The sequence below is a fragment of the Cebus imitator genome, unplaced genomic scaffold (genome assembly GCF_001604975.1).
Source record: "Cebus imitator isolate Cc_AM_T3 unplaced genomic scaffold, Cebus_imitator-1.0 Scaffold78, whole genome shotgun sequence".
In the NCBI taxonomy this organism is placed as follows: Eukaryota; Metazoa; Chordata; class Mammalia; order Primates; family Cebidae; genus Cebus; species Cebus imitator.
This window is the reverse complement of record NW_016107393.1, coordinates 4,374,324-4,387,620: the sequence shown is the minus strand read 5'-3', so window position 1 is coordinate 4,387,620 and position 13,297 is coordinate 4,374,324. Positions and strand designations below refer to the sequence as shown.

At 36.2% G+C, this 13,297-nt stretch overlaps 2 long non-coding RNA genes across 2 annotated transcripts; both read right to left on the bottom strand.

Annotated features, from left to right (window-relative positions):
- Nucleotides 1-489: 489 nt before the first annotated feature.
- Nucleotides 490-3,768, bottom strand: LOC108307356. The gene is made up of 2 exons (XR_001826527.2): nt 2,797-3,768; nt 490-2,464 (listed from the first exon to the last, which is right to left on the bottom strand). It is a non-coding gene; the product is annotated as an uncharacterized LOC108307356 (long non-coding RNA).
- Nucleotides 3,769-10,499: 6,731 nt separating this feature from the next.
- LOC108307355 lies at nt 10,500-11,704 on the bottom strand. Its single transcript, XR_001826526.2, has 2 exons — nt 11,675-11,704; nt 10,500-10,957 (listed from the first exon to the last, which is right to left on the bottom strand). It is a non-coding gene; the product is annotated as an uncharacterized LOC108307355 (long non-coding RNA).
- Nucleotides 11,705-13,297: the final 1,593 nt, after the last annotated feature.

Below are 13,297 nucleotides of genomic sequence, written 5' to 3'. Positions count from 1 at the left end.
AATGATAGACTAGATAAAGAAAATGTGGCACATAAACACCATGGAATACTATGCAGCCATAATAAAGGATGAGCTCATGTCCTTTGCAGGCACATGGGTGAAACTGGAAACCATCATTCTCAGCAAACCGACACAAGAACAGAAAACCAAACACCACATGTTCTCACTTATAAGTGGTTGTTAAACAATAAGAACACATGGACACAGAGAGGGGAACATCACACACTGGGGCCTGGGGCAGGGGGTTGGGGGCTAGGAGAGGAATAGCAGTGGTGGGGATATTGGGGAGGGATAGCATGAGGAGAAACACCTAATGTAGATGATGGGGTGATGGATACAGCAAACCACCATCATGGCACATGTATACCTATGTAACAAACCTGCACGATCTGCACATGCACCCCAGAACTTAAAGTATAACAAATAAAAATGTAAAAAACAATTTTAAAAATTTTGGAGCCATAAAGCTGTCTCCAGAAACACTTTGTCTTTTTTTTTTTCTTGGTTACTTTTTGTTTCATACACTTAAGAAATCAGTGACCATGGCATGCTGTGCTCTGTATGGGACATATTTTTGCTTTATTTCATTGATTGAGAATTATATTGGAGTAGCACTATAAATACTGCACTACTTGGGAGAAAAATATTTTTTGGCTAACTCCATTAAAAATCACTGAAAGTTACAACTACAGAAATTTAAAAACAGTATAAAGCTATGAACATGGAACAGCAGTGTTTTATGGCATGTGAAATACCCCTCTCACACAAACCGCATAAAAGTTTAACCAGCAAGAGGCATCCTTTTAGGAGGCTGTCACTATAACGGGCATGCTGACTGCAGCAGTCGTTGTTAGCAAATAAAAATGATGACTTTCTTTTTTGTAAATTCCATCTCAGGATGTGAAAAAGAAAAATGAACAACCGATGGCTGTAGAGAATCTACTCCTATGGACCTGTTCTTGTCTATTACTCTGGGAGAAATACCTCTGTTGCACTATATGGTCATGGTCCACATCTTACCCAGTTGTTTCAACCATTTGCATGCATAAAAATGACATTAGACATTGAGTGAAATGCACATTCCTGGGCTACTTTGCAATAATTTCTTTTAGAGTAGATTTGGAGCAGAGCCCAGATGCCTGAATATTAACTATCAACTAAAATGACATGTTCTTGGACTACACTTTAAGAAACACTGCTTTGGATCTCGTACAGCATAGGCTCTATGTTCTCTATGATGGGAAATGAAGTAATGATGAGTCTCCCCCCAGTACTGTTTAGGACCTGAGCCAATCTATATTCTATGGCAGTTTATCATGTCTGAAGCAACATGTTGAACTAGTATAGGAAGGATTTCTAATGCAAAAATTTCCAGGAAGGAAGGTTCAATATAAGAACAGCTTACAAATGGCAGTTGGTTCAGTACAGGAATGTTTGACATTCAGTTTCAAGGCCTGTGGCCAATTTTATAGCTACTAAAACAGCAACACATGGCAGCATTGTATTTTCAGTGATTCAATTGTGTGCCGAACCAAGTTTCTCTTTAATTAAATATTCAGCATTTGAAGCAAACTGAGAAAGTATGACTGGGCAGGTTGTTGCAGACATTGAGTCCTTACAGTAACGATTACTTTCTTTTTTTTTTGGCATAGTTCTATTCATTTGACTGGTGTGTGTTCTAGAATTGGGGCATAATTCTGGGAGCATTCTTCCTAAGATAATGTGGCTTATGTTTCTATTCACCGTGATATTGTAACAAAAGGCCACCAGCTTTGCAGTTAAGAGGTCCTGAGCTTGAACTGGTCTCATTAGCTTTGTAAACTTGGACAAATCTCTTAGTCTTACTATGTCCGCTTCACTGAGTTTTCAGAGAATCAAGAAATCACATTTGGCAATGACCAGGCACAGTAGCAGGGAGTTCTCTCCCTCTCCTGCTCTTACCCCTTTCCTTAGTGATAATTCCTTTCTTGATTGATATAGCAAGTTACCCGAACTAAAAGACTTAGGGTCATTTTTTAAAATCCACCTTCTTCTTTATACTTCTTATTCAGTTAGTCACCAGGTATATCAACTCTGCTCCTAAAACTTTCTCTGGCTGCCATCTGCTCTATCAGGCCTCTAAACATGATGTGTCCTTTAAGTAGAATGTCCTTCCTCTCTATTCCTCTACAGGCAAGACAGCGATGTTTCATGCTCTGAGTATCACAAAGCCTTTGATTATTCAGCAGCACAGTCTTCCCCACAGTAACAAGGAAGCTGAATGACACACAGTGCTGCAGTCGAGACTATGCCCCAGTGCACCTTGGTTATTCCCTGTGGCTGTGTTCCTTCATCTGGATCACTGCTGTAGGAGTTACGGAGTGACATTTTAACAAGAGCTCCCAGTAGAGTCCTGAAGAGTCACCATCTTTAATGTATATAATCAATACCTGCTCTTTTCCTCTCATGCTGCTCCTAAGGCCACCTGTGCAAAAGAAAAAAAATAAAAAATAAAAGCCCCCTCCCAGCTTACTCCTCAGGTAAGATAAACAAATCACCCCTTTTACAGACACTATAAGCCACATTGTTTCAATTTGACTGAAAGGAGTTTTGTATGAAACATGTTTTAATTAAAGGAATCAAGATATAAAAAAATAGCTATGTTATTCAGAAATGTGGATTCTTTGGAAAATGGAATCAAGAGATATTTTCAGAAAAAAAACTTCTCTGAAAGTATAAAAAAACTGAATGATGTATTTAAGAATGAATAATATCTCAAAAGATTTATCTTAAAGTGTAACTACCCTACCTTCTTACCTTGGTTCTTCTAAATCATTTCTGAAAGCTAAACAACAGAGACTACACATTAGAAAACCAGCAAACATTTGTTAAATAATTTTCAGAAATATATGACATAAGTGTTGAAGCTAGGTATTAAAGAATATGGTTATATAAAATATAAAGTAATGATCCAAAAACAAGAATCCTGTTGCCTTGTTGTTGCTGCTGTCAACTGCTAGGACTATCTTGAAGGACTGATGTCAGTTATTGACAGCACAGTTATAAAACCAGCAGTGGCAAACTTACAGCTAGTAAAAAAAGAAAAGCAGCCTGCTTGAGATCCTGGTACAGGTTCATTGTGTAGGCCCAGGAAATCTGTCCTCCCAAGGGATAAACACATTTAGGACTTCCCAGAAATTAACAGATTTATTCAAACATTTACTGGATACAAGGCAGTTTGATGAGGCTATTACAAGAAGGCATTCTAGGATTCAGGCAGAGGCATGCTCCTTCTGCAACGTCTCGACAAAGCATCATGACAATTTGCCTGACTGCTCTAATATCCCATTTTTTGTAGGTTTTTAAAAAAGTTGATCTATGGTTGGAAATACTTATGCCAAATAAATAAATAAGCTAGCTATGACAAAGTGGAATAGTTTCAGTTAATCAGGAGATTAAACAAGAAAAAGAACTGAAGTAGTCAAATCGTCAAGGAAATAGGATCCCTTTTCTGAAAATGAAGACTTGAAGGAGCTGTTTGTTATTGTGTTTTTTTACGATCATTTTCTCATTTAATCCTTACAGCAACCCTACAAAATAAGTACTATTGCCATTTGCATCTTACAGATGAAAAATTTAGATCAGAGAGTTGAGCAATGTTCCCGAGGTTACACAGCTGGTGTGGGTTGGACAGCCCAATGCTCTGCCATGCTATATGCCCAGTCGTGTTATCTATCAACAGTTTCCCCTCAGTAAATTCTGTTTGCTTCTCATAAACTGGAAAAAAAAAAAAAAAAAAAAAAAAAAAAAAAAATAAAATAAAAAAAAAAAAAAAAAAAAAAAAACTACCAAAAATCTTGTTAAAAGCTTGAAGGCAACTATCAAATCATTCATCCTCTCTACAGAGGATAAAACTAAAATTAATACAATTCAGTGGATTGCACTGAAAAAAATATAAGGATAAAGGAATTAAATGATTAGATGAAAATGAGGGGGATGGCCGGTGTTCCTGAGGTCTAAAACAATGTTTTCCTATTAATAACAAAAAGAAATTCAAACCGTACAGATGGCCCAAGATAATATGAATGCAAGACCTGGTTTACATATCTTTTAATTTTAAACTTGTAAAAGTCTTCATGTATTATATATCTATAATCTCAAAGAAATAGCAACAATACTAAATGTAGAAATAAATTTGATGCAAAACATTGCCTCTGTATATTTCTTGATGCCACATTTTAAGATACAAATTCACACTTTAGTAGTCAAAAGACCTCTTCCCCTCTCCCACGGGAAATTATGCCAGGGAGTGGGAGACACCTGGCTGGCCACGCAAAGGATCCAGAAGGGAAGGAGGGAGGACACAGAGGGAAAGGAGAGAAAATTCTTAGGCTGGGCTGAGTTGAGAACGGTCAGAAACAACTCACAAAATGACTTCAGAAGCAGAGGAAATAGTGTGCTTAGGTAAACCTTTTGGTGATATGCTCTGGAGAATTTAAGTTTACCAGGAGAAGAAACAGACTTGAAAGCCCCAAGTCCCTGGACACAGAAGTAGAAGTAGGAAAATTTCTCTCAGATATGCTGTGCCAGCATAATTTCTTACAGGCATAAAAATGTATGTCATCAAGTTAGACACCGAATATAGAAAAATGTCAACCCTGTTTCCAAGGACCCTATTTGTAGCCTAGGATGAGACAAATACAACATTTCAGCAATCCCTAGTTTCGGAGGGGCCACTGGGTTTACAGGGAGTGAAAGCAGAAAAGTACGGACATGGAGGAGAAGGTTGACCCTGCCAGCGTCTGACAGCTCCCATCTCTTTGCTGAAGGCATCTTCGCGTGAAGTCAGGCGCCCCAGGTCCAGGGGTGGCGGGGACTCCACCTGCTGCAGCAGCCACAGCCTGTGGGTTCTCAGGGCTACTCTGGAAGTCAATCAGAGAAGTCAAAGCAGGCACATTTAAAATGAAGGAATATGGCAGTTGAGAAATTTCCAAGCAACCAGTCCTCCTTTACTTGAACGAGAGGAAGAAATTTGGGAGACTGAGGCACAAAATAACCACTAATACACATTCTGACTGGCTCCCAAGGCTGACGGAAATAATTTCTGTTAACATATGAGTACAGATAAGTCATTAATTGCAAATAACTACTAAGTATTTATTGAGCTACTACAAAGTTAGACAATATGTGGGACGCTGGAGAGGCAATGAAGAGTAAAAAGCCTTAGTTCTTGAGCTCCTGTCCTTCAGAAATCCAGGCAGGGGAGACAGTCAATCAGATAGCCACACAAATGAGGAAATGCCCTAATGATGGACTGAAGTCATATCTATTAAGTAAAAAGCCTGTTTATAACATATAACAAAGGAAATTGGTTAAGCAATGTGCCCAAAGTTAAACAGCTGGGAACTAAGTGGATTGGTGAGGTAGAGGAGATATCTCATTTTAAAATCTTTTATAGTGATACAATAGCATGTAAACCATTAACATTGAAAGTTATCCAAGAAATCCATCCAATATAGATAACCTAGAGATTTTTACATCATGGAAGGAAAAAAAATATGCTTTGGATAGATTTGTTCAGAAAAGTATTGCTATTTAGACCAGCCTCTAACAAGCAATATTTGGTAAATCTTATTATTGTAATTTTCATATAGTACATGTTGTTATGTTATGAAAACAAGGTTGCTTAGCTATTTCCAGTTGTAGTACCCAGCTGTGGCATGGAATACTTTTTTAGTTCTCTCACAAATCTCCAATGGAGAACGCTAATATTGTTAAATGCATGCCCACTAGAGAAATTTTACAAATTACAGAACACTACAACTCAAATATACAGTAACTATATATTAATGAAATAAGTAAAACTGATCTTCAAAATGAAAAAATATATAATCTCCATATTCAATGTGCTTTAATCTTTGAGAAACGTTAAAATTTGATCATCCTTAAATTGAAGAGATTATTATCAAATACTGCTATGTAAATGTCAAGGAACTATAACCGTATTTTCTCATAATACTAATACATTTAAAGACACTGAAAAATAAAACTGATTCAAATAAAAAAGAACTACTGTTTAGAAACCAAAATCAAGTAATAGTTTTGTATTTTAAGCTATTGCAATAATAATTCACTGAAATTTTCTTTCATGTTAATTTATGTGAAGTTAAAATACTTCTATGTTTAGTTCCATCTTTATCCTCTAAGAATTGAATAAACATTGCTCTAATGAGATAATAACTTTAAGAAGTTTTCCCCAGTTGCCTATGAATTTTTTTTCAATACATTTCCAAGTTCTGAAAATATTTGTCAATTTTGAAAAGATTTTGTCAAGAAAAAGTGCAACATTTAAATCAGTATCATTGCAAACTCTAGCCAAATATCCTTAGCAAGTTGTGGATTTCAAACAATGCAACACACACCACAGTCAGTAAATGATGATCTAAATGTTTTGAGTTCTAGTGCCTACTGAATTTCTTTTCTTTATCCTCCTCATAACAGTATACAAGCCATCAGTACTAAATCTTGATCTTCCTGTTAGTGGCTGAGCTTACAAAGACACAACAGACATCTTGAAAGTTCAAATTGAGAGATCTTCTGGATGATTACTATTTTGGCAAAAATGAGAATGCTGAGCTCACCTTTGCAGCATGTCACAAAACACTCATAGCTTAGAACTCAAGGATATATTAGAATAGCAGGTGCCCTGTCAGGATTGGACATGTGGCTTGAGAATGTGTTGTCTAAAGCATTGCTACTTGAAGCCCTGCCCTAGCATCAGCAGTTAAAAATACAGATTTGTGGCCCTCACCTGCTGAATTAGAATCTCTGTGATGGGGCCCAGGGATCTCTGTTTTAATAACCTGTCCAGTTGATTCTTAGTCCCACTCAAGTGCTAGAACTTCTGATTTAAAGGACTTCTGGGTGGAGGTTACAAGGCTTGCCATAGACAATCAGATTATGTTTGTTCCCTCATAACAGCAACATAGATATCAACTGGGAGCTTGATAGAAATGCAGACTTTTCTGCCCCAGCTCTACAGAATCAGTCTACCTTTAAGGAAGGTCTCCATGTAATTTCAAGTTCAAGTTGGAAACGGCATGAGTGCTGATCTGTTTTCTAAGGGCATGTTCCCCTAGGGGCTTGTTCTCTCCAGCAGTAGCTACAGTGCTCTGGGCCTCTCTCCTCTCTCCCATACCAAAATCCTCATTTACCCAACAATGTGTTCCAGGCAGGTACAGGGACAGGAAGTGATTTATACGAGCTAATAAGTTTTAGTGTATAGTTACTGGTAAAATTCAATGTGCTTTGAATTCCTACAATATCAGCATTAAAAAGAAAAGATTTCTGGAGATGATTTTGTATATATATATTTTTTTTCTTCTATAAAAATGCTTTTTTATCTCATGGCTTTTCTTAAATTGATACAATACATACGTATGGGGTACAGTGATATTTTGATACATGTATACAAGGTAAAATTATCAGAGTAAATCAAGGTAATTAGCATATCCATGACCTCAATCATTTATCATTGTATTGGGAGCATTCAAAGTCCTCTTTCTAGCTCTTTGAAAATATACAATAAATACTGTTAACTAGAGACACTCAAGAATGCTATGAAACACGAGAACTGATTCTCTTATCTAGGTGTAATTTTATGTCTGTTAAGCAAACTCTCCCTATCTTCCCTTCTCTCCTGCCCTTCCCACTAGTAACCACTATTCTACTCTCTACTTCTACCTTTATGAGATCATGTTCTTTAGATTACATATGAGTAAAAATGTGGTATTTCTTATGGCTAAATAGTGCTCCATTGTGTATACATACCACATTTTATCCATTCACCTACTGATGGACACTTAGGATGACTCCATTTATCTTGGCTACTGTGAATAGTGTTGCAACAAGGGAGTGCAGATTGTCTCTGATATACTGATTCATTTTCCTTCAGATAAATACACAAAAATACCCAAAAGTAGGATTGCTGGATCGTATGGTAGTTCTATTTTTAGTTTTTTTGAGGAAACTCCGGACTGTTTTCCAGAATGGCTGTACTACTTTACATTCCCATCAGCAGTGTGGGAGTATTTCCCTTCTTCTGAATCCTCGCCAGCATCTATCATTATTCATCTGTCTGATAACAGCCATTCTTACTGGGGTGAGAAGATATCTCATTATGGTTTTGATTTGCATTTTCCTGAAGATTAGCAAGTTGGGGCATATAAGACATGAAATACAAGTTTTCTTTTATATATATGAAATGCTATCATTTTATACTTCAATCTGATGCATGCATGATTTGTTATAATACAAGTTCTGCGTCTAAATATAGGTCCAAACATGCAAAATAAATAGCAATTTTAATTTTGGTATTCTCTTGCATTTTGCTAGTAACTGTTTTAAAACTAAACCATTTAAAATGAAAACACAAGCTGAGGATGGCTACATTTATTAAACAGTTCTTCATCAAAATTTACTTAACACAAACAATGCACTAAATACTACAGCGAAGAGCCTGCTCGGATTTGGGCAATCATTTATCTTTACCTAAAATTTAAGGTTTGAAAATCTGATCAGCTATCTCTACTTTGAATTTTACGATTTAACTGAAACATTGGTAACAAACCAAGCATGAAGCCTATCTTCTTGAATTACAATTGTTTACAGTATACCTCAATGATATGAGTAAGCCCTTCTAAAGTTGAGATTGTCACAAATTTTTACAATATGGGCAATAAAGGAGAAACAATTTTTCCCTTGATATTTATGATAAAAACAATATTGCCACATAGAGGAAATTAAGTTTACCGGTAGTTCCTTTTTTTCTGTGTATTCTCTTAATCTTTATTTTCTAATCTTTTTAGAAAGGTTATTCTCTAACCTTTTTAAATATATTCTCTTAATCTTTATTCACAAACATACTTTTTACATACTTGTAACCTGCGTATTCATAAAATTTAGGAGATATCACTATTTAAGTACATGCGGACTTCTCTTTAAAAAAAAACTATACAGTGTAAAACTTACACCATAATCTTCATAGACTGAAGAGTTTCAACCACCAGACCAAATTACAACTTCCTTTCCTTCCTTTCCCACTTGAGAAAATGAACTAATGAGGCTTTCATTAGTTTAACTGTCCCTAAAAGAGTATATGTAAAATATTGTTATCTTCTTGGTTGCTTAGCATTCTCTTTATGCAATCATTATGAAATCTTAAAATTATGAATTAATGTAGATTCTCAAATCTGCACAAAACAGTTTAAAGTTAGTACCAAATGTCTTTTCCACAAGTAATTTTAGTACTTTTTCCTTTATACACTTTGCTTTTTAATTTTTCTGGTATAAACATCCCCATAGTAACTTAACCAATTACCTCATCGTTCTTATCATTCCACTCTTGATGAGCTGGTTGAATAAGAAAGGAATTAATACAAATGACAGACTTCTTCAAAGGGCATCTGCATCTAAGTACATGACAAACACCAAAGGAGAAGCAGCATTAGTTAGGCAGAACAGGGTCTGCAATTAAAGAAGCACCAGTCTGGTTCTACCATACATCAACTGTGATTGATCTTGGGCCTATCATCTTGGCACCATGCAATTCAGATTGTCTACTATAAAAACAAGATCTTATTGACAGTCTAATTCTCTGTGGATATGACGGGGAAAAGGCAGGACTATTCATAAGCATTTTGAAATCCTCAGATGAAAGCTTCTGACTTTTTTAAACAGAAGATTTCATGTTATTAATACACATTAGGATAAATATCTCTTATTATTAACTTGTCCTGCTAAAACATCTGTATCATTCTGGTTAAAAATTATAAATGAGTTTACTTTTCCACTGTTTCAAGAACAGGTCTGGAGAGCATGCTGAACTGTTTTCATTTAGTGACACACTGACATCTAGTGGAGACTTATGGTGTGCTAAAGGATATCATACACCAAAAATAACCACAGTTCTGATGGGGCAGAAAGAAAAAGCACCTTTTGTTTTTTATGCAAAGCATCAAGAAAAAAGATTTTTAAAAGATTAAACAAAGAAATGTACATTTCTTGTACGCTTAAGTTTTGTTTTTTCAATTAGAAACACTGGCCAATTCACAAAACGTAAAATGAAAAGATGGAATATTAGAGATGGGAGTGGTGAAAAACTGTTTCATGTTGTGGTTTGAGAAATCCCAAAAAATATCCCACTAATTCAGAATTTAAAGGAGCAAGATGTAATTATACGCTCACTTGCTCTTTACTTTTTACAGTGAATGCAGGCAAGGGGGGAGGAAAGAAAGCGAGAAGAGACAGGAGTGGAGGGGAAAGGAGGGAAGCAGACAGGGGAGGCAAGCCTTCCAGGGTTTTCACTACATCCCTTGAATTAATTTCTGCACTTCCTTCTAGTTAGAATTTTATTAATTCCAGAAGGAAAGCTCCTTTAAGCAAATATATGTGTAAGCTATTTGGCATGTCACTAAGCATTTATCAAAACCTGCTCATTTAATGTACTGTATTCACTTTGGAATAATAAAAAAAAAAAAAAAAAAAAAAGTTTCTATTACCCTGGGCTTTCCCAATGCCTAGCACCATCAGTAAAAACATGGCTTCTGTGTTTCCTTTCTGTCCTTCTACAGGTAACAAGAAATAAATGCTAAGTGGTCCCAGGAGGAAGTCAATTTAACACCTGCACATTTTATTTAACATGTAATTATTTAAATTAGATAAGATTAACAAATATTCATTGGAAAATTATCACATTCATATCTGGTACAGTACAAATTAAATCTAAAACTGTGTCCCCTCTTCCCCCTTTAGTGAACCTGGGAAGGACTCAGAGTACAGATGGTCTATTTGATGTACATCAGCCTATTTCTTTGTTTTCTATTGAACTTCAATCACTGGATGGAACTTCTTTACACTATTGTTTACAGCTTCATTATTCCAGTGAACAGGCAAGGCTGAAGAGGAGGCATTCTGGAAGCTGAAATAAAGAAGTTATATTTATACTGCTACGTGCTTAGCCTCTGGTTCTGGAAAACCTTTCCACCACACCTCTTCCAAAAAAAAAAAAAAAAAACGGCAAAGAAAAGTGAAAACATCTTATTATTGGCCTGGGAAAAACATGGAACTAAAAGAAATCCTCAAGAACTAGGAAATGTGTGATTTTTCTCTTGAGAAGAATGTGTATCATGTTCCCGCCACACCCAGAATGCTTCTAAATTCTTTAATTCATTCTTTCAATTATGTCTGGAAATAAGAGTCATCCAGAAATGGTTAGACCAGCTCTCCAGTGTAAAATCCTAAAAGAATATATATATTCTTTTAAAAATAGGGTCTTGCTCTGTCACCAAGGCTGGATACAGTGGTATGATCACGGTTCACTGCACGCTCGACCTCCTAGGCTCAAGCAATCTTTCTGCCTTAGCCTCCCAAGTAGCAGGGACTATAGTTATGCTCACCATGTTTGGCTAACTGTAGAGATGAAGGTCTTGCTATGTTGCCCAAGGTGGTCTTGAACTGGTCTCAAGTGATATTCCTGCCTTGGCCTCCCAAGTGCTGGGATTACAGGCATTGGCCACCACACCTGGCCCTAAAATAATCTTAAGGCAGCCATGTTGCTTAATTATAACAAGATGTCCTTTAATAAATATGTATCCATTGTCGGTATTGTTAAATTTTTAAAAAGAAATATACTCACTTATTTCTTTCTTGGCAATTAATAAACTTCAATCTTCAGAGCCCAGAGACAAAAACAAACAACAAAAAAAACAACAAAAAAAGATGCGACACAACCTATTAGCACAAGCAAAAACAATGTTCTAACAGTGAAGCTTCATACTGCACTCAAATGTATAATTCTCCATACAATTTAAAACTGTATATTTTACTGCTTTTAAAAAAAAGTCCTTCAGACACTTTACCTGCCCATTGTTTTACCACTAAGTAAATTTTCCTTTCACTACATTTCTGCAGTTGTTCATTGTTTTTAGTTCAATTACATAGTTGAGAAAATTCAGGCCCAGAGAAGTGAAGAGAAAAAGAATTCCTTGCTACAGAGCAAGAAAGCAAATAAGGCATTTGAAAGCTTATTCTATTACAGGCTGGTGGTTAAATTAATTAAAAGTATTCTAGCTCTGGAATTCAGTATTGTAAAGGCCCAGCGGTCAGATTTAAGATACCAATTATTATTGAAGTGTTTTACTCACAAAGAAACTATTGTGATAAATCAATGACCATAATTACTGCAAAAATATAACTAACATTTAAAAGTTGTGATCTCCATACTCATTTCTTTCAAGAGGAAGTGTCAAAATGTGTCAGGCCACAACCCTTGGTAATTGGTTTTTGTATATGTGTAATATAGATTTTATTGGATATGTTCTACGGATGGTGATTTTAAAGATTTCCCAGCAGAATCCCAGCTTTGGAACTAAGGCTGCTGTCCCTACTGGCAGAAGCAGCAGATTCCTGTGATTCTCGGAGAAGTCACTAGATTTTTTGGGGGGTAGGGTGGGGTCGGGTATGTTTCTGTGTCCTCCTAAATCAGTCTTCTAGTTCCATTCTCCCAGGATATGCTGCCATGTCCTGGACTGGGAATGACTCTTCTGGACATGTCCAAAATTGCAGATTCTAAGAAGAGGTGGTTATTCAAAGATCAGTCCATAAAGCATGTTACATAAAATGAATCTAGAGATGTGGTCAGAGTACCTGTGCACAATACATTTAATCTTGGAAAAAGAATTTACAGTAATATTATGGAATCAATACCGATATTCCCACCACCACAATCAACCAGTCTTTGTGATCTTGGCTTCCCTGGAAATGTTAAGAAAATAGAGACAAGTCTGACTTAGAGAATCTGAGAAAACTTTATTGATCTCTTTATCCTTCCAGCATTACGAGAGCAGGCAAATACAATGTTTTAACCCAACCAAGCTCAAAGGAGCAAACCTTTTTTCCAAGCCATAAATAGGCTGGATGTTTCCTCCACATTATAGCACCCTCTCCTAAATCAGCCTTTATTCACCTCCGTGACAATGATAACCCACAGCTCAGTGCAGGATGGAGATGCTTTTGCTGTTTCTCTTCAGAGGTCCTCACCGGAGTGTTCTTATCTTCTTGTGGGCTTTGGGCATCCTATGATATTTAACACTCAATACCTCCCAAATGACAACCACAGAGTTACATATATCCTTCTTTGAAAATACATGAAGAGAAAAAATACATGTCTAGCTAATGACTAAGAACCCTCTTAACAAGCTGCAAGTCAGAAGAAATACAAGTGATTTCTAATTTTAGTTAACAAAATATATGATGTCAG